The following is a 27,905-nucleotide window of genomic DNA, read 5'->3' on the forward strand; positions in this document are numbered from 1 at the left end:
ATGTTGGATAGCCTCATCATACACAATACACTGGTTCCTCTATTTCTTATGGATGTTTCGCCAAGAGGTGAAAGCATTAGCTTATCATGCTAACATCTGGGTTCAGTTACTCTTATGGGTACAGTGGCAATTACACAATATTGCTGGAAGATAGCTAAAATTTGTTTAAAACCGATCCATCACTTGTCCTTCTTATTTCTGGAAAGCATTTCTTTGTGAGTATAAGCTTACTCAGACAAGATAAACTTCATGGAGTGTGAATTTGTTTTATTTCCCTGTTAATCTTTGGTTTAAGGAAATGCATGTAGACACACCTTTGTGTGTGTTTTGTTATCATGAAAATATCATATTCATACACATGCAGGATGTTACTGTGGTAAGACACAAGCACCTGCTCTGCATATCTTACATATGATAAATATGTCTTAAATCATCTTTGTGCACTGTCTGGACTGATTAATTTATATAGCTGATTGTGCCTGTTTGTCTTATGCACATGACAAAAATGCTGTTTAAATTCAATTTTAAGAGATTGTGAACTGAAACGACAGAGCATAATTCTGGTAATTTCCATCATTGTATGGAGAATCATGCGGATAATAAAACAACGAACATCTGTACCTCTAGCTGCTAAACACAATGCCCCAATTATCACCCATTTTATTGCCTACCTTCAAAAATTAATTTGCAGTTAATCTTTTGACCATATTCCTGTCACTGTCCATTCTTTTACCAACATGGTTTATGCCGAGATAGTATTGATTACTTATGCAATCAGCGAGTTTGCAGGGCTTTACGAAATAATATGCACAAGCGTGGTGCCAATTTAGGGAGCACTAGCCATGTCCACATTCATCAAATATGAACAGTTGGAGCTATTTCTAGTTGATAACTAAACACTTCTGTGTGGATGTGTACTTTGATGCTTCCTTTCAGCAGGTAAGTGGCCAAAGTTGAATGACTATTGACGGAGATGAAGCTCAAATACAACTGCTGAAAAATCATTCGCTAACAATGGAAAATAAAAATAGATAAGAATGTATTGAACATTCATGACAGTTTCGTAAGCTTTGTCACGGTAGCAAAGTGATGGAGTTTCTTTTTTCTGTTTTCTAAAAGTACAAATCCTGCAATTTACTGATAAGTTGGCTAACTATTCTGGAAACATTCGTAGCCCTATGAACTTCTTAAGCCCATTCTTAACACGTAGACTACGATCAAAGTTAAGAATTCTTAGGGCTACGAATGTTTCGAGAATAAGGGCCCAGTATTGGAGGGCTTTCCTGTGTTAAACTTGCATTGTCAATTTAATGCATTGGTTATTCCAAAGCTAGATGTATTATTAGTCATGTTTGAAGATAATGTCTTTTGTGCTATTTTCATTTGTGTAATCCTTGGAGACTTTTTGTGCACAATACGATGCTTTTGGTTGTCGAATTATGTATGTGAATAAACATGCTCTGCATGATTATTTTGAATGCTATGTTTCTGATATGTTTACACTGCATTCTGTTTTACTTTTTACAGAGCAGGTATATAATTTTCTGTGAACCATAATTTTACTACTTGTTACTATTTTTGTTACTATTGTCATGCATTAATTTGCTGTTTGAAGATTTGCTCAAAATTAGATGTATGTTGTCAAAATGATATGAATAGGACAGGTTCATACTCAGTAGAAAGTAACCTTCATTGCCCCAATACAAAAGCCCTTGTTTCAGTTGACAGCACTATACATGCGCTTATTCATTACGATAGAGGCATTGAGGTAACTTGGTGGTTAAAGCACTTGTCACTCACTCAGTCTGGCTTTTAGTTTGATACTGCAAAAATCCTTATAATCAAAACGATACATACTGTAACAAAATATGTTAAAGCAGACTTAAACTCGAGCTACTCACTCACCTTGGTGATGCTTACTATTGAACCATATATTCATGAACCAGTATGGTTTATCAAAGCACACCAAAAAAAGTTGTAGGTTGTTATGAAAATTGTAAGACAAAGTATGCATCCTTGCATAGTTCACAACACAATCATCGTCGCTTGAGTGATTTCACCTGAATGGGAAATATTCTACAGTGCCTGATTTAAGTCAAAGACTTGTTTTAAGAATAAATACATGGTTTAATTATGCATCAGAAATATAGAAATCGATGACTATCGTGGAGGAATGCTTTGAATTATTTATAGCTTGTGTTTTGTTTAGTGGGTAATACTGATGTAGTCGGTCATTATGATAGTTAAGGTGGGAAAGATATGATAACGTCCAGTTGTATTATATAGACAATATCTCCAGGGGGATTGTTGATTCTTTCACAAGAGACATTATGAAATGTCAGACAAGACTGCTTCAGTTTCATTGATTTGAGTGTTATGCGTTTTCAAATAATGTTCAGGTTTCTTGTCCATGTTATTAAGCATGTTTTGCAATATAATTGAACGCCAGAGTTTCATTTACTTGTGAAATCTTCGAGCAATGTGTTGCTAAGTGTAACATGTGTTTTAAACAGGTTGGACGTAGAGACGCTGACATGAAAATCAATAATATTGATGTGTCCATATTACTTGTAAAATATTTAGCTTGCCAGCTCCCAGAGTAGGTGGAATTAATATTGACATTGAAGGAGTGTGTTGTTTTAGCATCGTGTGTCTGCATTGTAAGTATGCATTTTAGTTGTAGTGTTGTTTTTGTGTACCGTGTAAACAGACTGTCTATTAATAAAAGCAGCTTTGTTTAAACAATGGTCACAGAGAAGATAGCTATTACATCATGGCATGATTCGTCCTGTGCCTTCTTTATTATGTTAGGTACTCAATGAGGTCAATGTCATGCTTTGTTGAGATCACCTTTAAAAGATCTTAGACTTTTTGAGAAACAGAACTGTATGTTGATGTAATATTTTTAAAGAGAAATGTACTTTTCTTATGCGTGGAGGGTTAGTTGAATTTGTCATCTTAGCCCAGGAGGTGATGGGGTAGCCTAGTGGTTAAGGGGTTTGCTTGTCTCACCTCAGGTTCATTTTTGATACCACACATGGGTACAAGCCTAACTCACTCACTCTTAGTCTGGAGACACATTTACCTCTGATGTTGAATGGATGAGGTGAATTTGTGATCTCAACCCAGAGATAGGTTATCTGTAGTTGTTGACAGGGTGAGGTGAATTTGTGATCTCAGCCCAGAGATGAATTGTTTGTAGTTGTTGACAGGGTGAGGTGAATTTGTGGTCTCAACCCAGAGATAAGTTATCTGTAGTTGTTGACAGGGTGAGGTGAATTTGTGATCTCAGCCCAGAGCAGGATTTTGGATGAATGCTGACACCTTTAGGTTAAATCATGTAGATCACAATCATCATGATTTTTCTACAAAGTTAAGCCAAATCATGGAACCGAAATCCCAATTATTTTGGCAGCTGTTCAGGAGTTGAATAGATTACTTCACACACTTGCCACAGCCCAGTGTTTGGTCGATTGATTCACACCTATACTTCAGGCTAAAGGTTAGTCAATTGATTCACTCCAGTTGTATTAGCCAGAGTTTAGTACATTGTTTCACACTAAGACCTAGGCAACAAGATGCTGGGGAGAACTGGTGACCTATAGCTGTGAGTTGGCAGTCTGTGGTGCTCCCTCCCCCCACTGTCTCCTGGTAATATGGCATTGAATCGACAAGTCCGGACCCAAGTTCCAGAAGTGGTATTGATCAGCGTTAACATGATAATGTCGTCCTCATGCAATTTTCTGTTCACAGATCAATGGATTACTATGTTCTGAAGGAACTGGACCACTGTTTCTTTTGCATCAGTGTAAAGGTTAAAAGTTACTTCATGGGACAAAACCACCTCATGTCCAACAACCTTTGAAGTACTCAGATTGGTTAATGGTTCTGAGGGGCGGTGGGGTAGCCTGATGGTTGAAGTGTCTGCTGGCCATGCTGAACACCTGGGTTCAATTCCCCTCATGGACACAGTGTGAGAAGCCCATTTCTGGTGTCCCCTGCTGTGATATTGCTGGAATACTGCTGAAAGCAGCGTGAAAATACACTCACTCACTCCAAAGTCTCTAAAGTTCACAGGAAAACATTAGTGGTAAAGGATTTAATTATAAGCATGAAATGGCTTGAAAACATAATGGAGCATTCCTTATTCGCTCACTCACTCAGTTGTGAGTTCCATCCCTTTTTCTTTTGAAACTTGACCATTCACATACAACGATATTAAGCAACAATCTTGATAGATTTTACAAAAGGAATACATGTCAAGGAAGGAATCCTTACTACTTTTTATTACAAGGCGATATGCCAGGGTAAAACATTCCATATTTTCCATTTGGTTACCCTGCATCGACCTTAATTAACCTTGCATGGTGTCATTAGATGGCGACAGTAAGGCTGACTAAGTTATTAACACCATTGATGGCTATGGAGACAAACTACAGATTTGCAACTGAAAAGTCTAACTCATTGAGATGAATATGAACTGCTTTGCTTTGAAATATTTGTGTTCACTTTCATCGCAAATGAGGCAGTTGGATTTGCTCCTGTTAATGGTTGGGCTCTGTTTTTCAGATCAGATATCATTATTTGTCAAACTCTTCAATGTATTGGAAAATATTTTGATATCATGTTTGCCTGGATTTTGCAACCTTGATATATTGAAGAATCTGATACCCCATATTTGCTGAAAATATCAATGTAAGGTCACGCTCAGTAAAGAGGTTTATGTCCTTGCCTTATATGAATTACTAGTTGTGGAACACTATTTCTGTCGTCTTTGGAAATGTTAAATGTTATTCAATCTGGAAGGAAAATATCTTGGAATCCAATCATCAATTCTTTGCTCTCGTCCTTGATTCTTCCTCTTCTTGACTTCTTGTGCGAGCTCGGTAATTGTGAAAGAGTCTGATCTGGAATCAAGGACCAAAGATAATTGTCTGTGTGTCATTGTGTGTGGTATGACACATTTGTGAAGACCTTACATAATGGCCATTTGTTCAGCCCAGTATTGGATAAGAATGTGTATTTTACAGTTTGGCGTTCACTTGGTATGAGGCAGAATTTGAGTAGGACCTTGCAACTTGGCATTTGAGAGTTTTACAATCAATACCGGATTGGTTCAACTATTGGTGGTTCCATTTAGGCTTGCAGGAAGACTGGCTGATACATGGTTATATTTAACTAATCAAATAGCACCGCGCTGGATGGAGTGGTATTCAGTTCGGTCCTAGATTTGTGGCAAAGATGTCTGGTCGATGCCCAACTGTTTCCTTAAGAGTGTAGATAGGAAAAAGATATTGAATTCTTGTTCTGGGTAGACATTTTTGTACACATTTCCCTTCTTGGCCAGTGTTCTGTGTGTCTTACTCCGGGGCCAGGCAAAGGAGTCTACTTTCAAACACCTCATGGACTAGAAGTTTCAGGGCAAGAAATAGGTTATATATGGAGCAGCGGGAATGATCAATAACTGGCAATAAATTACATTCTCATAGATTTACATGTTTTAGCCCATCCGTTGCCACAGGCTACAGAAATCAGAAATCTTGATTGAAATCCACTCTTGCTGAACCGGCTCTGAATATCAAACAATTGTTTTCCTCCATCCTTAAGTAGCTAAATATATTAGATAAGGGATGAATTTCTTGGCTGAAGGCTAATTTTCAAGCAAGTTTCACACTGAATGCTAAGTTTAATTGTAGGGAGCACCATAAAAAACATTATGAAGATGTGAAAGAACATTGAAACCAGGCAACAGGGAGACTGTATTTTTGTCAGCAAATTACCCAAAATGGCTAATTAAGAGGTGAGACAACAGAGGTTGTTTTCTCTTTTCCTCATTTTGTCTTAAACTTTCTATTTACAGTAACATTGTTAGTTTATATGTAACAGTTACCGTTTTAACCAAAGTGCTCACATCTGTCCTGATATTTCAGATAGCACCTTCCTTCGTTACACACTCTCTAATATTGCTTGTAGTCACCTCCTTCCTAGCACCTGGTGTCAGATCACTTGGTATATAACAGTAGCTGCTGTTACAAATAGTCTGTGTTATTTCCAGTGTAGTGTGATTTACGCCTCTGTACATCATCCCAACTGGGAAGAACGGTGAGATGGCACTTGGCAGACAGTTTTCAAGCACCTGCTTCTCTTGTAGAGACAGGTCAGGGTGGTTGTATTTATGAGCAGTCTCTTATATGCCAGGAACTACACAGCACAACCGTCTCACTGGAACTACTCTGGTGGAGATAGGACAGGGTGGAAGTATTTACAAGCAGCTGCTTATATGCCAGGAACTGCACTGTTCAATCTGCTCACTAGTACTTCTCGGGTAGAGATGGGTCAGGGAGGAAGTATTTACAAGCAGCTGCTTAAATGCCAATAACTGCACTGTACAATCTGCTCACTAGTGCTTCTCGGGTAGAGATAGGTAAGGGAGGAAGTATTTACAAGCAGCTCCTTACACACCAGGACCTGCTCTAAAAAGTCGTCTCTGTAACTAGTACCGATACTACTCTGGTAGAGACAGGACAGGGTGGAAGTATTTACTAGCAGCTGCTTATACACCAGGAACAAAACAACATAGTCCTCTCAATGGTGCTGCATCTCTGGCAAATGTCATGGCCAAGTATTGGGGTGTATCATGATCAGTTTGTGTCCGCTTCATGACAATACGTATGTTAGGTCATGGATAGAGGCTGTAGTGATTATATTTAAGGAGATATAGGCCGTATCATCTACAACAATGTGTGAAGCCCATTTTCTGGTGTCCCCAGCCATGATATTGCTGGAATATTGCTAAAAGCGGCGTAAAACTAAATTCACTCACATATCATCTACATCTGTGTGTTGTATGATTGGACTGGAGAGTATACTTGCACTGTTGGCTAGTTGTTTACCGCCGCACTCAGCTATATGGTGGCAATCTGTAAATAATTGAGTCTATTTACAAAAGGCATTTGATGACATCTGTCAACCATGTCAGTGAGGCTGACTGACTTGTATTGTAGGATTTACCAGGAGGGTCTTGAAATAGAAATGAGATCTCAATGTGGATATCTCATAATTTGTTTACTGATCTGATCTGACATTCATTTTATTTTTCTTAAATTAGTTATTGATGTTCTGTTATTATTTGTTGTTGTTTGATGCAGCACATATTGGTATTCTAGCTGGATGATATCAGCCTGTAAATACTGAAATCATGGCCTGTCAATCCAGTGAAGGAGCAGTGTTTTGTCAAGATAAAATGATGCACAATCATTCAGGTCACCAAACTGACTAACTGCTTTTTGCTTGCCTCTTACGACCACTATGGGTTTCTGATGAACGATTCTAACCTTGAATCAAACAGGCATTCGTGTGGTAAATTTTGCATAAAATTTACTTTATAGTTTAGTGATGGTCCGATTAATTCAAATTATCGAAGATTGGTCACAGAGACTAAACGACCAAGCAATCGATTGTGTTTTCTCATAACAGAGCACTAACAAATTGGAATACTTGTTTGCATTAACAACTTTTTTCACAAGGTTGGTTTTGTCTGTTACATTTCATAGGCACTACCAGCTTATTCCAAGTCATGATTGAATTTATGTGACAGAGTCAGGAAATTCATATTCCTAACATACTTGTCATCCTATAAGATCTGAAACGTCTGACACATAGCCAGAAACACATTGAACACCCTGAAACAATGGTTAGCACATGTCTGTGATGTCACAATGCTTGAACACTGTGACACAGTCTTGCTGAAATTGACACATGGTCTCTGTCTCCCAGTGCTTACTGGAGATGCAGTGATATACCAGCATGACACCTTCCAGTACAACAGATGGCGGCAGCTGAATCATCGTACCATTGTATTGAAACAACATAATGAGGCCTTGTTCACGTCAGAACTTCCTGTTTTTGTGTTATGATGAGATGATAAGTAAAATTTTTGTTCATGCATATCACAAGGATTTGTTGAATGAAAATATTTTGCATTTATCAAGCTATTATATATGTTTGTTTTGCAGTTGTTAAACCCTTAAAAATATTTGTTTTTGTGTGGGAAGATAAAATCTTTTCTGTGACTTTGCTATACTCTCTTGAACTGTGTACTATGGAACATTTTATTTGTTATAGTTGATGATTCTGGCTGTTGTTTTAAATGTACTGAACTAAAAACATTAGGTACCATGAATATTTTGGGGGCAGTTTTTATGAAACAAACAAAATATAAAGAAATAAATATTCATAATGCAACCTTTTCTGTGTTGTATAGGATGAGATTTTCCAGTAGTTCATTCCTGGTGTTCCCAGCTGTGATATTGCTGGAATATTTCCCTAAAACCTAAACTCACTCACTTACTCACTCCAGTAGTAAATTTGTGTGTTAAATCAATGGTGTATATTACCAACCAGTGAATAGTGCAACAGTGTCCGTTTTGAAGGAAGTCAATAGTTGCAACTCTTATCGCTTACACTTTATGACAATGTGAGATGAAGTTTGTTGGAATCAATAATTAGCATGGATCTAACATTTTCTATGAGATGTAGATTGTTGTGATAAACACGCAGAGGAGGATTAAGGCCGCTAGAGGATGCTAATGACTCTGCCTCTGCTGGTAGGAGCTGGAGACAGCTGCTTATTTGTTTATTACTGTTCGTTTGGTAATTATCATCATTATCGGGGACAACTGTTAATTTGCTACTGTAAATACCAACTATGTGATTAATTCTTTCAGTGAATGTCAAATGTTTTATAAGTATATTTCATCATTTTTTATGGATGTCGGCTGTGGAATGTTTTCATCCTTCATTTCTGTTGGATAAGGATGCTTGAGGTAGGTGTCATGTGTGTGTTATGAGCTGTAGAGACTAGTTACTCTTAGTTGTCACATTTCTGCACCAGTGGATCTTAGTGAAAAGCTTAAAAACATTCAATTTTCCATAAGAAAGGAAATGTTTTTATTTTTTCTCAAGTATTAGTGAAAATTTGATTCAGTTCCATTTGCAATTTCAAGATTTCTAGTTGTTTCAAATGAACTGTTGAGAATTGGATTTCTTGGGCAAAGAAGCATGGACATATGCGCTTTACAAATACACATCATTGTCTTTGCTTTTCTTATTTATAACCTGAAGTGTTCTCGTTTCAGTTTTACTGTTGAAAATTGTGATGACTTACATGTAAACCCAGCTGTTCTAGTTGTTTCTTGTATTTCATTATCTCGGGCTATTTCTGTCCGCAGCTAGTATTGTATATGGTTCATTTTCAGTAGGTTCTTCTCTTGCTACCTGAGTCCAGTCATTTTACTTTTACCAAATCATTGTTTTGTCCTCATCAAGATAATAATAGTTCCGCATAAACACATCTGTGTTTTACCAACATCCCAAATCACTTGCATTGTTAATCTGCAGAATGTAATGAACTTGAATATTATGTAACTCACTCCTTAATCAGACACATGCTGGGTGCCAGTCTTTCTCACCCAGTACAGAGCTGGAGATGTAAAGCTGGCCTTTGTTGTTGAGCAGTTCTACCCAGTGAGTTGACTCCTTTGATGATGTAACAACCTCTTCCCTCCTGTTCTCTCCCCATCCTTGCCCCCACCCCCCCAACCGTTGCATCTGATCCTTCTGCCGGACCAGCATCCTCTCATCCAGACAGGAGTAAGGGCCAAGGGAACTCATCTATACTTAGCTTCCAGTTTGTGACTAAAGAACAAATGAGTGCCCAATTAAGTTTCATTGATTTTGTGCAGGCGGTAAGTTTGAATAATTTATCCAATGTATGAAAGATTCCTTTGGCATGAAGGTAAAAACTGCATAATGAAAGGTTAAGTGCAGTCACAGTGCTTAACCACTGATAGTTAGCGTGGGATGAAGACACTCATTATTAAACATACGTTGTAGGCAGTTTGGATCCTGGCACTGCCTGTGGTAATAGTCTGGTGTAACTGAAGGTGATACCACAAAAAGATGATTCTCATTTTTAGATGTCTGGCGTCTCATGTCATTAGTGTGGACAGTTTGGGATAATGGTGACCTGTCTAAGAATAATATTCAACACTGTCTGACGGTGCAATAGTTGTCTATATCATCTGAAAGTGCAATATGTATCTATATTGTCTGAGAATACAATACTTATCTATATATTTTTGTAATATTTGTCTATATTGTCCAAAAATGCTAGTTGTCTATATTGTCCAAGAGTGCAATACTTATCTATAATCTCTTCGATTGCAATAGTTGTTTATTATTATCTGAAAGGTCAGCAATGATTAGCAAGATTTTGACTGTGAAGTAATTTTATTGTTTGCACATGGAATAGAAACATTCTCAGTTGTAATCTATATCATCTACAAGTTCTTTATTAATCAGCATTAATTTGACAATGCAATGCTATTCTGTGTTGTATGTACATGGAATGACAGTCAATATTGCCAGAAAGTAAAATTGTAGTCTTATTATGCCTGAAATATTTTTATAATATTAATTTGTCAATGTATTTATAATCTATATGGTCATTGAGTGAAAAACAATCACCATCAGCCAAAAATTAATTATTGATTGTTTGAAATGCATGAGCTGAACTCTTTGATCGATGTATTGAGTCTAGTCCTTGTTCTGTTTGTGTCTTTGTGTGTGTTTCGACCAGTGATAGTACTTTCATGAATAAGGCATAGAGTTTCTGACACAGAGCTTTTGATGACATAGTATGCAATGTGTTGGATCAGTGTCACACAAGTCATTAGCCAGTCAGACGTAGGTCAGTAGTATTCAAGTGATGCTTGTTGAAGAACCTTCCAGAAAACTTTAACCTGATCTAAATAGTAGTAGTAATAGTCTGCTTAAAACTTGCTCGAATCTACGCACATTGTATCCTCATGGCACCATGTACATTACTGATTCCAGTCACAGGACACTAGGATATAGCCGTACTGCCAGTTAGGCAAAATGAACTAAATACTCATATCCTCACGGGTACCCATTTTATAGCTGGGTGAATTGAGACAATGTGAATCTAAGTATCTTGCTCAAGGACACTACGCAAATGTGAGTACCTCGTGACCCAGTTCAAGGTGTCTCCACTGGGAACTGAACTTGGGCCTTCAGCATGATAGACAGACATTTTACCATAGCACCATTACTCTCCATCTATGATCTTTGTGTACAGTATACGCTTCTCATGTAAAGTGGGCTGTAGACTTATTTTCCGTAAGTGTAGTTTCACCAGGAATTTAAAGGGGGACTAGCCTGTGACTACATGTCAGTCCTAGCCAATTAATTCACCTTGGGCAACAGTTGTTTTGTCTGCAGATTCTGGGATAGGACTACTTTTCTCATAGCATTTGGTTGACAAGGGTATAATAGACAAGAACCCTGGCTTGTAATAGGGAGAACATTGATGAGGATGTACTAAACAAGGATCCGGGCATGTGAGGGGTTGACCAGGATGTACCAAAGAAGGGTCCTGACATGTTGTTGTGAGGGTGGTTGATAAGGATATTCCAGACAAGGAGCCTGGCGTGTTGTAGTGAGGGTGGCTTATAAGGATATTCCAGACAAGGAGTGGGGCATCTTGCAGTGAGGAGGTTGACAAGGATGTACCAGACAAGGAGCTTGGACATGTTGCAGAGAAGTGTTGACCAGGATGTACCAGACAAGGAGTGGGTCATCTTGCAGTGAGGAGGTTGACAAGGATGTACCAGACAAGGAGCTTAGACATGTTGCAGAGAGGTGTTGACCAGGATATACCAGGCAAGGAGTATAAGTATGTTGCAGGGAGAGGGTTATGTACCAGACAGGGTGCCTGGCATATTGCTTGGAGGGTTTGACACGGATGTACCATGCCAGGAGGTAGGATATGTTGCAGGAACGGGGTTGACAAGGATGTACTAGACAAGGAACCCGCTTGTTGCAGTGAGGAGGATGACAATGTACCAGACGAGGAACCTGGATATTTTGCAGGATGGGGTTTTACAAAGATGTACCCGACAAGGAACCCGACATTGGATGTGTTGTAAGAGAGGAGCTTGATGAGGATGTACCTGGCGAGGAACCTGGACATGTTGCAGGAAGGGAGTTAACAAGGATGTACTAGACAAGGAGCCTTGACGTGTTGCAGGGAATTGATGGCAAAAATCAGTGATGGCAATTTTTCCCAGACTGAGGATTTCCACCGACATTATTTTTAACTGATCAATTTCTAAATCATCTGAAACCCAATTCGATGACACAATATAAAGTTTTCAGCTGAAAAATGATTTTCCTGTTGCCATCCCTGAAAAAGGTGCCAGACATGTAGCCTGGGTATATTGAAGGGAGGGGTTGATGAGGGTGTACAAGACAAAGAGCCTGGCATGTTGCAATGAGGTTGTTGAACAGGATGTACCAGACAAGGAATCTGGCATGGTACAGTCAGAGGGGTAACCAGGATGTACCAGACAAAGTGCATGGCATATTGCCCAGAGGATGTTGACCAAGTTGTACCGGACAAGGTGCTTGGAATGTTGTAGGGAGGAGGCTAACCAGAATGTACCAAAGAAGAAACCTGGCATTTTGGCAGGAGGGGGTTCATGAGAATGTGCTCGGCAATGAACCTGGACAGGATGTAGGCATCACAAGATAGGGACCCGTGGTTAGTTAAGTTAGTGAAGACATTCATCTGAAGGTTGGGTGTGATGAGTTAAGTGACAGGGGATATTCAACAATAAATTCCCAGACGAGGAACCTTAGCTGGTATGGGTTGTGATCAGGGCAAGATTCGACAGAAGAATGTGATTATGGCCACAGCAAGTAAGAGGTGTGATGGAAAGCAAATTTATGCAGATTGGTGCATGTTTAGTCGGGTAATGAAGAAGGTTATGAGATGAGAGGGGGATGAATGCAGATAATTATCCAGACAAGGAGCTGGGACATTGGGCAGGAGATGGTGATGACTACAGAACAGGACTTAAAGGCTAGGAGAAAGGACAAGAAGGATTATGGTTTAGTGGTTAATCAGGACATTAAATTGATCTGAATTGAGCTGAAGGGAGAGACTGAAATGGAGAAAAGCGTGTTTGTGGAGGTACGGTCTCTGTATGTACCATGGCATTGTGAAGGCGGGATACTCCAATTTAGAGGGTAGTGGTTCATTAGGACTCGGCACTAGAGACTGATTGGGGGATACAGATTGGAGGTTGTAGTCAGACAATTTTAAAAGTTGGAAGGAGGACGTTAGTTGATGTGGAAACAAGATGGCAGATGATTAAGGAAGGATGCCAGGAGGGGGAATGGAGAAGGATAAGAAAAGAAGACCTGGTTATTACAGACAGGACAAATTGTGAATGAAGGATACTTGGGTCGATGGAGAATTGATAGAGGAACATGGCTTAGTTGGTAGGAAGTAGATTGAAGAAAGGACTGTCTCTTACAAACTAAATTCTTACATTCCTTGACAGAGACAATATCAATTATCAAAGCCTGAAACAGGTTCGAAAGATAATTGAGATATATTGTTTGAAAGAAATTGAGATATATTGATATAAATAAGACATGAAAGGACTGATTTTCTGGTATTTATCTAATCTTCAAGTCAGTGTGGATTCATCGAAATTGAATATCTAGGTTAAGGTGTTGCAAGCTCAAAAAGTCATAAAGTGTGGTGGGGTAGTAAGCAAATTTCTGGGCCCCGTTTCACAAAACTCTCGTAAGCCTAAGATCTCGTAAGTTTTCTCGTAGCCATTGTGCCTCCTATACTGTAGCATAGGAGATGCGAATGCTACGAGAAAAGTTACGAGATCTTAGGCTTACGAGAGTTTTGTGAAACGGGGCCCTGGTGTCCTTGATGGAATACAGATAGAACTGGTGTAGAACCAAATTCACTTTCTAACTCCATAGTCATAACAAGTTTGCAGTAGCTGTGTTGATAGGACCACCGTGTTGATGTGTGGTAGCTCCCTGTGAACTGACATTATGTGACTACTGTAACCAATATGATTATCCCTTGACATGGCAAAGAGATGTTTTTATAGAATATGGAAAAAAGCCTGTGAACTAATCACATTGCTTTGGTCCCAAATGTTGAAATATGAGGCTCTATCTGTATTAAAATTGTATGGCCAACTGTTTGCTGTTAGCAGGCACAGTTGCAATATTGCCTCTATCGCTGTTAGCAGAGACCAAGCCGACCAAAGGGATCGCCGAATCGGCTCAGCTCTTGTTCCCTCAATCAATGCCTCTGCCATTGATTTGCCTGATCTGAGCCCACAGACTCGTATAGATTCCCAGGAAACATGGCTGCCAACACCAGCAAGGAAGGTTTGGGAAAACAAACTGCCTCCACCATCATGTGGCTCCGTCTACTCCTGCTTGTAATGACAGACTGCTCTTTTGTAGAAAAGTGTGTTAAAGATTTAAAATACACCTCACAGTATTCCTATTGTCCATTTCCTTCAGTATATTGGGTCATTTTGTGCAGGAATGTCTTCCTTTGAGCTCAATATTGTAATCATGTTGTCCTTTTTTTGGAGTGTTTTTTTTTTTTTTTTTTTCCATGGCGTGATTTTCTTTCAAGGGATCTTCTTTTAGATTCACTGAGAGGTTGTTGCAATTGCTTCTGATTGCGCTGTAAGCTGTCCCAACCAGACTTTCTGCATTTCGATTCTTTTAAGTGCTTCTGTACCTCAGGCGTACAAGCATTTGGAGGTTTAGGTGATGTTTAAACATACATCATTTATACATCGGTCTGGCAGTTAGTTAAATGTCAGCATTGTGTAATACCCAGCACAGGATTTGATTGGCCCTCACGTCTCTGGTGGACCATGGACACAAGACCTGTGTTTGTATAGGCAGAGTGAGTGTGGGCTGTCTTTGGATGGCTGACCTCAAGGGAGATAGTTCTATGCTTGATATGCTTGTACCTTGAAGGCATGTTTCCAGCCAGACACCACCATCATCACTCAAGAAGGGGCAATGGCTGAGGTGGTTTGGCCGCTGTGCAGCAGCCCTGATGCATCATTACTTCTTCCTACGCTGCGCAATACAGTTAAGACTGTACTGAATGTATTAGCCTGAATCTAAGTAAGAAGGCTGGGATGTCTGTGAATGTTGTTGGGAAGGTAGCCTGTATCACACAGTCTCTGAACCACGTTATTTTCCCTAGTGCCCAGTTCTCCTGCAATGCTAAAACCCTAAGTAAAGCAAGTCTAGATTTCCTCAGGTTCAGAATCTGCCAACTCACTGGGGCTCCTTTTCAAATTAAATGGGTTTATTTGTTACTATGAAAATTATTCATGGACTAAACATAACTCTACTGGGAAGTGGATTGCTGAAGAACTGTTTTTGTAGAATATTAGATGTGTTTTAGAAGTAGTCTGTAGTTTGACATCATATTTAAAGGTGGTATGTATATTAGGATGATATACGGCTGAAAGCTTAACATTAATTGAGAACATTTGACATCAGTGACCTATCATCACATGATCGGGCTGGGTATTTAAACATGTTAAAGTGTTCGATCTTCATGTCGAAGGCCCATGTTTGAATCCCATCATGAGTACAATGTGTGAAACCCATTTCTGTTGTCCCAACCATGATGACCCTGGAATATTGTCAAAGGCAGCATACAGTCCAACTCACTCATCAACCAAAATGCCACCCTGAGCAATAATATTTCAGTTTTATAATGGCAGCCTGATAATAGTCTGATCCAGACAGTCTTGTGATACATAGAAGCATTGGTCCATGCTGACTGGATACATTGATGAACAGTCAGCCATGTCCCCCATCTTGACCACCCAGTGCCCAAATCACCTACAATCATAATACCCTGAAGGAGACCTGTCACCAGTTCTAACCTGAATCCTGAAAGGTTTCCAAATTTGTCCTCTCTTCCTACTAGCATTGTTTGAATTTTTACTGTCTATAATTCTAGCCATGTCCTTTTTTTCCTTCATGTTGTTAGTGACACAAACTCAGAAAACATCAAAGGAGTCTTATTGTGTGAACTCAAGTCTCTCATTGTTGAGGGTATAAGTATTCCACTTTCAGATTCACTCTCCTTGATGGAGAGTGTTGGTGTCATTCTGAATGCGTTACACGGCATTTAACTGTAATCTCAATTTGTCCATTGGGCATCAGTTGTAGACTTGACAACATGTTGAGAGCCTTGTCTGCAGATTCTGAACATGTTCCATGCCTGTGGACCCTCGGGCAGCTTGTTAAAGCCATTGAGGTTCGTCATACAAAACATTAGTGAAGAGGTCCAGTACTTCGGCATGCACTTGATGGGCATATTTCTGCATTAAATCTCTTGAGATTTCATGTGTTTGCTTATAGGCTATTGCCAACATGTACTCATCTTTACATGACATTGCATGGAGAATGTTGGTGATTTTGCATGTGTTCAAGCAATGAGCAAGAAAATCATTACGTTTATGAATGCATGCATACTTGAGATGTATTATTGCAGCAGAAAGTGATAATTTTTTTTGACTGAAGATATGTAAAGTGGATGTATCTAATCTTATACGATGTCTAAATTACATTTCTTCTGATGGGTTGAATTGTTGCTTGTACCCATTCAGCTAAAAATAGAACAGTAAACCCATTACATAAACTCTAGATCCAACGTGTTTATTTCACACAAGGTGAGTATTGCTACATTCCTGTGACAGTACCAATTCAGAGTTACTTCCCTTTCCAAATAATCTCGGGCTATGGTATAATAAGTAATAAATGCCTCATAATTATTGCCAGAGCTCAGGCTCTGTGGTGTGTGATATATTAACTGAACATTCCAGTTATGCTATTTATTAAGCGATTAGATAACTGCAGGAGTAACAACATGGAAAGTGCAATAGAATTGTGTCATGACATAAGTGTGTATCATAACTGTATGTTTCAATGTGGAGTAGTCATTGCCAAACATGTAAGTGGTGCTCAATTCACTTAGTTCTCCAACAGATGCCTTTCTGCATTGCCAGTTTGTAACTTTGTGGTGCACAATTCAATTAGTTGTGTCTTTTCCGTTGCCAAGTATGTCATTTGTAATTGCACTGTTCACCTATTCTCGCAAAATATGTCCTTGTGCATTGCCATGTGTGTTATTATTCAGTGCATGGTTAACCTGGATCTGCAAAATGTGTCTTGTTGCATTGCAAAATGTGTAATTATTAGTTCATGGTTCTGCAAAATATGTCAGTTCCGAATACATAAGTAAGGAGTACTTCAAAAGCTGTCCTTTTGCATTGCAAAATACACAGACAATGCATCATGCAACATTACCAACTGCCAAATGTTTCAACCTGTATCAGCAAATGTGCCATTTTGTTGTGCATATGATTCACATAGTACTGGCCATTTTGCATTACCGAACATGCAAAGCCCGCCATCTACCCTGTGCTGCTGAATACACCCTCTCGTATTATACTGTACTATCATGGCCCACCGAACATGCAAAGCCCGCCATCTACCCTGTGCTGCTGAATACACCCTCTCGTATTATACTGTACTATCATGGCCCACCAAACATGCAAAGCCTGCCATCTACCATGTGCTGCTGAATACATCCTGTCGTATTATACTGTACTATCATGGCCCACCAAACATGCAAAGCCTGCCATCTACCCTGTGCTGCTGAATACACCCTCTCGTATTATACTGTACTATCATGGCCCACCAAACATGCAAAGCCTGCCATCTACCGTGTGCTGCTGAATACACCCTCTCGTATTATACTGTACTATCATGGCCCACCAAACATGCAAAGCCCGCCATCTACCCTGTGCTGCTGAATACACCCTCTCGTATTATACTGTACTATCATGGCCCACCAAACATGCAAAGCCTGCCATCTACCGTGTGCTGCTGAATACACCCTGTCGTATTATACTGTACTATCATGGCCCACCAAACATGCACAGCCCGCCATCTACCCTGTGCTGCTGAATACACCCTCTCGTATTATACTGTACTATCATGGCCCACCACAGCAAATCATGCATGATGCTTCACTTTTAGCACTTAAACTAAGAGTTACTGCAGACCACACAGGGCTCCGTTGCTTATTAACGTGATCAGTCTGTCTCACAGTCCATGAACCACAATATTTTCAATTCTGCCAAGCCCTTTTTGCATTGCTAATGCTCTAAGCGCAGCAAATCTACATTTCCTGATTCTGAATCTACCATCTCAGTCAGGGGTCCTTTCCAATTTACATTTTACGTTTAAATTCACCTTGACAGGTGCCCCCACAGTAGGTCTTGACCATCATGCTTTCCACAGATTCAAAACTTGCTGGAGTTCGAACCATCTGTTTCACTTTCATAGATAGGTTCTGTAATATTTTTCCCACAATGAGTTATTTACTCCAGAGACTGTTCGTTGTTTATATTTCATATGCAAGTTCTTGATAGAATTGCTGGCAAGTGCCAGTAATGCATCACTTGTTTTGATGTAAATTTGACATGATACTTACAAAATATAATATGGTTTCATGAATGACTGATTATTCCAAAGTACCTGTTCAGATTGACCTGAAATTGCTGGAAATACAACAGCTGTGAGCGTGTGGATTGTGAAAGGCTTTCTGACATGAGTCTTATGTGGAAGGCAGTATGCCAGCTTTGGTTCCTTTGATCTGTATCCTGACTGACTGGAGACACGTTAGTCCAGATTCTTCTGGCCACGGCATTCAGTCTTCAGTGAGGCTTCGTTAGCACGGACTAATAGATTTTACCTGCTAAAGACTGCCAATTGTTTTGAATATTTCCAAAACAAAATAGCCATTTACAGATTCTGTCATTAAGCCATCAACCAGCGGAATCCGTAGTTGGAAAGGACATCGTTTAATATCGGGTGATTGAAAGTGAATTGAGGTCCGCAGGCTCTGTTTCCTTTGGGTACTCATTACTCCAATCTGACTTGCCAGGTTGCTATGGTGATAGCACAATGACTGCCACTTTAATTGATTGGAGACTCGGCAATCAATTTTGTGCAATTATTATGCAGCTTCATACATTCAAATGGCCGCCACCCTCACCTTACGTTCCTGCCTGATGACTGACCATGATTTTCTGGCTTATCGTCTGAAGTTGTGTCATCCGTTCTAATGGCTGAGTGATGCTATGGATGTGACAGCATGGGGATTAGTTGTGTATAGGAATAGCTGTGTCATATGCTAGACTCCTAAACAAGGTTGTTCACAGAGTCTAGCATCAGTGTAAGCTGTCTGCTCTGCTAACGTAGTGCTCATTTTGGGCATGGGAGTAGGTACTTATAGCTGTTTAAGCTCGCCACTGTAAAAAAATGGTGGTTTGGAGCTGCAAGATCTGCTGCCAATGCAGTCAGTGCCATTCTGTACCTGATAATGTCCAGGTAGGTTTGATTGTATTATATGTATAGACAGAAATATGCTCACTTGCAAATACTGTTTGTTGTGGTTAACCGAGAAGCAGCATCAGCACATAGTGCTTCAGTATTGAATCATTTATTCATGTTGGAAGTCCTCCCAAGGGAGACACTGAAGAACATGAAGATCACTTCACCAGACGGTCATGTCACTCTTTAGAAGTGCTCAACAAAAAACCTGTTCGGGGAATAGGAAGTCACAAAACATTTGACCACTTTCATGTCTGCCGTATACTTGATGTCCATTTGCAGTTAAATGACCAACAGAATTCTCCAGGGAACTGGTAACAGAGTCTCATGAAATAGCTGATAGTACAGGCGTAATGTATCATGGCAGATTAAAAGCTGGGATACAGCTGTTCAATTATGTACATCTCATGAGTATACCTTTGTCTTGTCTAGTCTCATTGGTAGTGGAAGAGATCTTGCTACAATTTTTTCTACTCTTGTTGTTTGTTGTTGGGGTGAGTGAGGTGCTTCCTGCCATATTCCAAGAGTATCAAGAGGACATGCATGAAGCATTGGTGTATTTTCAGTGACGTAAGCATGAGCTTTAACAGGTTCAGTTAGTTTATGACATTTGCCTTAAGAGCTGTGATTGTGATATGTTTGGGAAAACTTAAAAATGTCACATAGGTAGCCCAGTGGCGAATGTACTGGCTTGTCACACAAAAGTCTGACGTTCAGTTCCCAAGATGTGAGCAATTTTCAAAATGCCTTCTGGGTGCTCCCAATTCCTAAATATTGGTCAGTGACTGATAATGAAAAGTATGACATGATGAGTATTAGAATGAAATTATGCTGGGATATTATTGACTGTGTGACCTTTGTGATGCGGCAAGATAAACCAAGTCATAGTGAGTGGGAAGAGTTGTGAAATCGCTGATGTTAATTGTGAAACACAGCATCATCAAAATAGACATCACTGGTCAGGTTAACGATTTGTTCCTCTTTATGTGTTTTTACAACACCTGGTCATACTGCAGTTGTTTAGTTAAAGTCATAAATGAAAGAATACCATTGACGTAAGCAGTTTTCTTTGAATTTAAGGGAAAAGGGTATGTAACAGTTTCATGAAGGGCATTATTAAAGCTCTGAGATGTTTTTAATGAAAAGACTCTTATTGACTTAATTTTTTAAATTGACCTCAGTCTTTCTTAACTCACAATCATATGATTTTGTTTTGAGAAGGGATGGTGGGTTAGTGTAGTGTTAACTTGTCATTCCAAAGGCAAGGTTTCAATTGCCCACGTGGGTACAATCTGTGAAGTCCATTTCTAGTGTTCTCTGATGCAATGTTCTTGGAATATTGCTAAAAGTGGCATAAATCTGAACTCACTCTTTTGAGTGAAAGTGTGTGTTTAATTTTATGACCACTCAGCAGTGTTCCAGCTATATGACATCGGTCTGGAAATAATCTAGTCTGGTCCAGATAATCCAGTGATCAACAGCATCAGACTACACAGTAGGAAATAAATGACTTGTGTTAGCTTTGTCAGTGTGCCTTACCACCCAGACCTGTTGGTTGCCTCGTATGACAAGCATGGGTTACTGAGAATCAATTCTAACCTGGATCTTTGCAGGTTTAGTTATTTATAGGAACAGGGCCTAGATTGTGAAAGCTCTCTTAGCACTAAGTTAGTCATAAGTTAAAGTTAATGTATGGCACTTACGACTATCTTAGCACTAAGAGAGCTTCGAAAATCTAGGAATAAATATCCTGATTAAGATGTACACCCTACACTATTGACTGACGGCAGACAATCTTCACCTAATGTTGGGATGGTAACAGATGTTTTTTGGTGAAGTTATGCATAACTGTACGGCAAATGCTGCACGATTGTTCTGGCTGAGGGTAGAGTGAGTACCCAAGCACTAGGTGTCTGTGTGGAGTTCTGGGGCATCTTTCCAAGTACCTGTTCCATTCATATGGAATGTTTGTGCTTGGTGGTTGTACCGAAGTCCTGGGTGCAATTAAAGTCAGTGAATTTAAATAACAGCTTGTACATAGTCATAATGTTCCAGATTTCTGAAAATGATGCCTTATCTTTGTTATATATGGTTAAAGTGTTCGCTCGTAATGCTGAAGGCCTGGGGTCGAATACCCACATGGGTGCAATGTGTGAAGCTCATTTCTGGTGTTCCTCTCCTTGACTTTGCTGGGATATTGCTGAAAGCAGCACAAAACCAAACTGAGTCATTTAGTCAAAACCTGTGAAAATCAAGAGGTTGTTTTTCTCTGAAATATAACCTTTACATAAATAGCTGTTCAGATTGATCTGTTGATACAACAGGATTTAGATCTGGTGTCCATCCCTGCAAACCAGAAATTTGAGCACAAGCTCTACGATGCACTGGCTTCTACATGGACATTGAGAGCATCTCTGAGAGAGGAAGGCTTCACCAATGAAGACATCTGACTGCATGCACGTCATACAGCACATCCTCTTTTTTTTGTCCCCACGCTGGAAATACCACAGCCCTGAAATCTTCCAGCATCATATATTACTCTGCAAATAGCATAGCTGGTGACATTTATGGGTCCAGCTTTGCAGGAGATACCTGTAAGCCCGTAGGAGGCTGGCCATCCTAATCACATAATCAGATTTTCATTTCATAGATGGAAAGATGGCGAGTTGTGAATTGTGTAGTATGCAAATTGACAAGTGATTGGTGGGCAGTGGGTACCAGTATTGATTGGGCAGAGTAGCTGTAGACTTAGTCTTGAGTGATGGTTTTTGGAGGATTCTGGGACAAGGGAGCCGCTTCATAAGCTTCAGTTTGGGGCTGTCATGTCTCCAGAAAGGTCAGTAGACACCAGCTACAGCACACCATCAACTGGTAATCACAAATACGATCGAAGTGAAGGTGAAACTGGTCATTGGCGAATGTGCTGAAACTGAGGAAACTGGTCACTGGGAAATGTGATCTAAGTTATAGGTAACTGGTCTCAAGGAAATGTGATCAAAGTGATGGGGGAACTGGTCTCAAGGAAATGTGATCAAAGTGATGGGGGAACTGGTCTTGAGGAAATGTGATCAAAGTGATTGGGAACTGGTCTCAAGGGAATTTTATCAAAGTCGTGGGAAGACTGGTCTTGAGGGAATGCAGTCAAAGTGAAGGGGAAACTGGTCTCAAGGGAGTGTGATCAAAGTGAAGGGGAAGCTGGTCTTGAGGGAATGCAATCAAAGTGAAGGGGAGCTGGTATTTTGGGAAAATTATCAAAGTGATGTTATAATGTTGTCAATGCAGAATATGATCAAAGTGACGTTATAATGTGTCACTGCGGAATATGGTCAAAGTGATGGTATAATGTGTCGCTGCATAATTTGATCAAAGTGATGAAGCTGATCTTTGGGGAATAATAATAGATCATAGTGATGGTATGAGTCATCACAGGGGAATACGATCTAAGTGATGGACCCCAGTAAGTAGTCATTTCTTGATCTTCCCTGTTTACGTTGTAATAGTGTTAATATTGGAGCAGCTTGTAGACAGTTCATTATGTGGAACATGTCTGTACAATACTACTATGCATGTTTTGCTTTACCCATGCTTATGATATGATATATGTAGTTACTTTTATTTACATACTGAGTTAGTTTAAAACGTTCTCATGTCTCAAACTGCTGGTCTTTTGACTCTGATCAGTGCCTGTATTGATCCGTGGTAGAAATTATGGCATAAACATTCACTTCTTTAATGTTCCTCATGTTCTGGCTTTGAAAATTTTACTGAATTGGCTTTCATTGTGATGAAATCTTAAAAACAAATGTGGATTTGTAAATTTCATGTGTCAACATGGTCCTGGATGTCATAAGGAAATCTTTTCTTGTAACAGATTGATCGCTGTTGAATGCTCCCTTCTTGTAGTTTAATGATCAGATTTTGTTGTGAATTCTGAACAACATGCAGAGGAGTTATAGCTTCATTCCCTGTAATACACTTACTGCTTCTTTTCTACAACAGTAAACAAAACTGTTTCTTCATTTCCATGAAGAATGAATTAAAATAAGAGATGGCATTTAATTAAGCTGTGCTCTTCAAGGAGCTGACAGTGGTGTAGGTGTCGGCATGCCTGAGTGATAGTCAGACCAGCTATCAGTATGAGGTGATCAATCCTGACACCTGACACCTGCGGACATCAAACAACCTGCGGATCAGGAGCAAATCATTAGACCCTCCTTTCCTAGGTGGTGACTGGTGAAGCTATGGTCTTGCTGGCTGCAGCCTGTCATAGGCCATTGCTTCTGGCGATGCGTAATCCCCCTATTTGATGAGATCATCAGAATGTGTGGGGGTGTCAAGGGGGATCTGCTTACTCTCCACATTGTCCCTCCACAATATCTAGAAACTAAAGCTGCATTGATGTAGCCTCTAGCAATCTGGCAAATATTGTATGGTTGCTGTCATGGTTTAATGATCGGAATCGGTGCTGGAGAATTATGCTCTCCCAAGTCCAAGAACCTTGTCATATATTAGCTTCAGATTGTCTTCACAAGATTGAAGGATTCCAAGCAGTTCATAACTGTTGTTTGTAATGATTTCCGTTTGTTATGGGAATTTACCTAAAAAATATATGCTGTTAGTGGTAGTTTCTGATTTTGGGTTGTTTTTATCTGGAAGACACAATGAATAGTCTGGCAGGAGGTAATTGTATTGGGGAAATGATTTGAAAAATATCATCTTGTCAAAAACATGATTATTAAATCTTGTTCTGGATTTGATTTTCTTCAATAGAGAAACTGAAGCACTGAAATAATGGCTTCCAAGGTAGATCTTGTGACTCAGTCAGATGAAATTATATTGTTCAGCCTGGTATTTTGATTTGAACAGATCCATCATTGATAACGTTTGACATGAAGATAAATTACTATTTTATATGGGACCAAGGCTTTAGATGAAAGTGTGTACATTCAATGGTAATAAAGCCTATTTAAAATGTAGTGTCACAAGGATGACCTGCCTTAGGATATATGACATAGATGAGGTGAATATTGCCCAATTTCCTACGAGGCGTTTGAGTGGTCGTGATTCTGCCCCAGGCAAGGAGCTGAGGAGACAGTACATGGCAGCTTCATGATTAATAACCCTGACATCATAAGGTATGACTTGGACAGATGAGGAGTTCATCCTTACTGATATGTTTATAATGCTGTTGTCCTGATAAACCACTGTAAACGTGAATTTGCACCAATTAAACTGAAGAGTAGTTTGTCATTGACATGGTCAGAGGAAGGATGTGGGTGGTTGAATGAAGACGCATTGCAGATAAGCAAGTTTCATATCTCGTCTGAGTGTTAGCTGAGGTGGAGTCACAATGACGTTGGACACTCTGTTGTGATTCTCAGGATTTTCTTTATGTGGCTGTGGATTTATCATTTGCGTTGGAGTTCAACTGGAGTGAGTATGTATGTGTCTGTTTCGAGATGTGATTGTGGTTGTTTGAGCAGCTTTGTGCGTGCTCAGAACCAGTCGCAGTGGAAACAGATTTGTGAAACGTAATGGGATACAATCTTCTAATACTCTCAAAATGAAGTCTTGACTGTTTGTATTCACCAACTTATTAGGAGAAAATGTGGATGTTTCACAGTTAGGTATTATTATTTCCCTAATCTCTCGTAACAAGTACCATAATTGATGAGGCTCATCTATTGGCGGAGTAGTTACGTACTGACATTATGCAGGATATATTTGATCTTGTATCCTGTCTCACAGTGGGGCTGTATTGACCAGATGTATTAGTGTATTTTTGTGTTGTGTTCTGAAAGTATCATATTTTTGGTTGTGCACTGCAAGCTGACCTGTCACCACTTTCACATTATGACCTATGGGATTAAATCATGTCGTGGTAAGTACATCAAACAGATTATAACTAACACAGGAAGAGACGACAATCAGATAACTCAAAGTTCATAACTACTTATAAATGTTTAATTGTGTTTTGACAGTACACATTTGCATTCTCATCTAAAATGTATTAAATTGGCTTTAATCGCACCAAATATCCAGCAAATCAACGACTGAGATATTTCAAAGTGAATTGAATACCTTCTTGTTCAAACGAGCCTATGACCTGCACCTTGGAGCAAATTTTGGATTAAGGAGCAATTCAAATATGAATTTAATTATTGTTATAGTTTTATTTTCAGGTGTTTATATATATATATAACATTCATGTTAAGTTTGAAATGAGTTGTAGTGATCACTTTTAGTTTTAGTATTTAAATTCATTCAATAATTCCTGAATATAACTTTGCCCTGAAAATCTGAAAACTGAAAGTATTAATTTGGTAGCTTGAACTCTGGACTATTTATATTAATATGAACAGCTAACCTAGTTTTCTGTTTTGTTTAATGAGTTGATATGGTTACATTGTATGCACCATATTGATAGCAGGGTGGCCAAGTGGTTGAAGTGTTTGCTTGTCTTGTTGAACAACCCGTTCTGCTAAGTAGGAATGTTGCTAAGAGCAGTTTTAGAGATACACTTCGATGATTTATTGTATCATTAAGTGATGTAGTCCTAATTTCTTTCGGCAGGTTTGTAACGTAATACAGAAGGCACAGTTGCAGATGTTATTGTCAGTAATTGGTTAGCGTTCAAATGGGCATGAAGAAATACACACACTGTTTGAGTCTTTTTGCAATAATGTTAAGGTGAATTTCCTGTCCACTTTGGAATGAGTGTGTGTATTTTTACACTGCTTTTAGCAGTATTCCAGTAATATCACAATGCTGGACAGCAATTGACTTCAGACGTTGTACAAATGTGGGGAATCGGGTCTTCGCTGTGACAAGATAACGTTTTAACCTCTAGGCTATCCTCCTGGTCCAGGAAACTTCGGATTCTTTCACTTACCTGATGTCTGTATACAGTAAACAGACATTCACGGTGGTGCTATATACAGGCCATAACGAATTTTGCCGAGCGGCTAAAAACAACATTCACTTGCACATAAGCAGTTATAAGAGCGGTATAGTAGCTTAGTGGTTGAACCATTCACTCAAGACACCCGATAACCTATGGTCGATCTCCAATATGGGTACAGTGTGTGAAGCTCATTTCTGGTATCCCCCCCCCTGACATTGCTTTAGTATTTCTAAAAGCGACCAAAAAAATAGCCGAAACCTAACTCACTCACTCCAATCATAACAGTCTGCAGTAGCTGTGTTGATAGCACCTCCATGTTCATGAAACAAATTATCATCATCCCTTGACATGGCAAAGAAATGTTCTGTAGAATGTGGGGGGGAGATAGGGAAAGCAACACAGACGCGTATTCAGTCACACCTGATGTGATTAAGCTTGCATATATATTTTACTTGTTGGACATACTTCAAGAGGGTGGGAGATAATTTCATGTAGTTCCTTTAGGGTCTGGATGTATATTTTGCTGATGCAGCTGGTGTTGACAAGTCTAGACATCTTGCATACCGTTTCTCTTCTTACCCTTCCTGGAGGAGTTCTCAGAACTCATTGACCCTCATGTTTCTTGCTCTCTTACTGCTGCGGTTCTTCAGGAAAGCCAAAATAGAGATCCTCCCTATGTTCTGTGAATATTTATTTATGACAGAAATTGCCAGAAATAGTCTTTAAACATTCTGAAAGGCATTGCAGAACCAAATGATTCTATCTGTTGTGTTGTCACAAGGCAGGTGATGTTCCATGTTGATCATCATGGTACACATGATTATCTTAGGCTTTTCCTCCCTCATTAGCAGATGGACCCTGATTTATACCTCGAATACTATTCATTAAAAACTAAATTCATCCCATTATTACCAGAACCTGCTGCTCAATAAAGAGTCACTTGTGCGCTTATATGAAAGTCATGGACTCTTTTTAATGTTAGATGGTTATGATACTAGGTAAAGAGCAAAGCAAATAGCTTTAATGTTAAAGCAGGTTAGGTGTTCACCTGAAAAAAAATAGACTAATATTTAGTAAATAGCAAAGTCTGGTAGTGTATTAGACAGTATTTTTGTTACTAATGCATTAAAGATGGAAATGCTTTTTGGCACATCTCCACAGACCATTTTTGAAGCATTAATAAGGCCAGTAATGTTGTAATGCTAATCAGACTACTTTTGAACAAGAATTAAGGGATACTGTCTGAAGTCTTCATATCCAGAGCACACCTCAGAATTTTAATCATGTTGACGCCAAACATGGGAGTTGCTCCTTTTTGCTTGACATAAAGGAATGTTGAAAAGTTTGTTCTTCAGCTTTCTGGACAGGTTTTGTTTGTTTTATCACAGAATACATATGCATAGATCACAATGCATAATTAGAAAAATAATTACTTACTGACATTTTATACAGAAAAGTGTGTTTCTAAGATTTGTGGACATAAATTCAGGTGAAATTATTATCACCAAGTGCCTGTGTCTCTAGTTTCTGAACTGAACATACTGAAAAGCAAAAGAAACGCAACTTTTTGTGTCAAGTTTTTAAACAGAAGAATTAAACATGAATGCTTACTTCTATGAGCTTATTTTTTGTTCTTTTGGGAAAACTTGTGTTT

General features: G+C 39.2%; 1 protein-coding gene across 6 annotated transcripts in view; it reads left to right on the top strand.

The window, feature by feature from the left end:
* Positions 1-27,905, top strand: part of LOC137295641 (plasma membrane calcium-transporting ATPase 2-like) — a 162,752-nt gene that overhangs the window by 58,175 nt on the left and 76,672 nt on the right. The window contains exon 1 of one of the 6 annotated variants that reach the window (XM_067827096.1): positions 24,762-24,780. The exons of the other annotated variants lie outside the window; for them this stretch is intronic. The gene's annotated coding sequence lies outside the window, so the exon portion shown is untranslated. Of the gene's footprint in view, positions 1-24,761; positions 24,781-27,905 lie in introns of those variants that run through there. 6 annotated transcript variants of the gene reach the window in all.

Source organism: Haliotis asinina, chromosome 9 (assembly GCF_037392515.1).
Source record: "Haliotis asinina isolate JCU_RB_2024 chromosome 9, JCU_Hal_asi_v2, whole genome shotgun sequence".
Classification (NCBI taxonomy): domain Eukaryota; kingdom Metazoa; phylum Mollusca; class Gastropoda; order Lepetellida; family Haliotidae; genus Haliotis; species Haliotis asinina.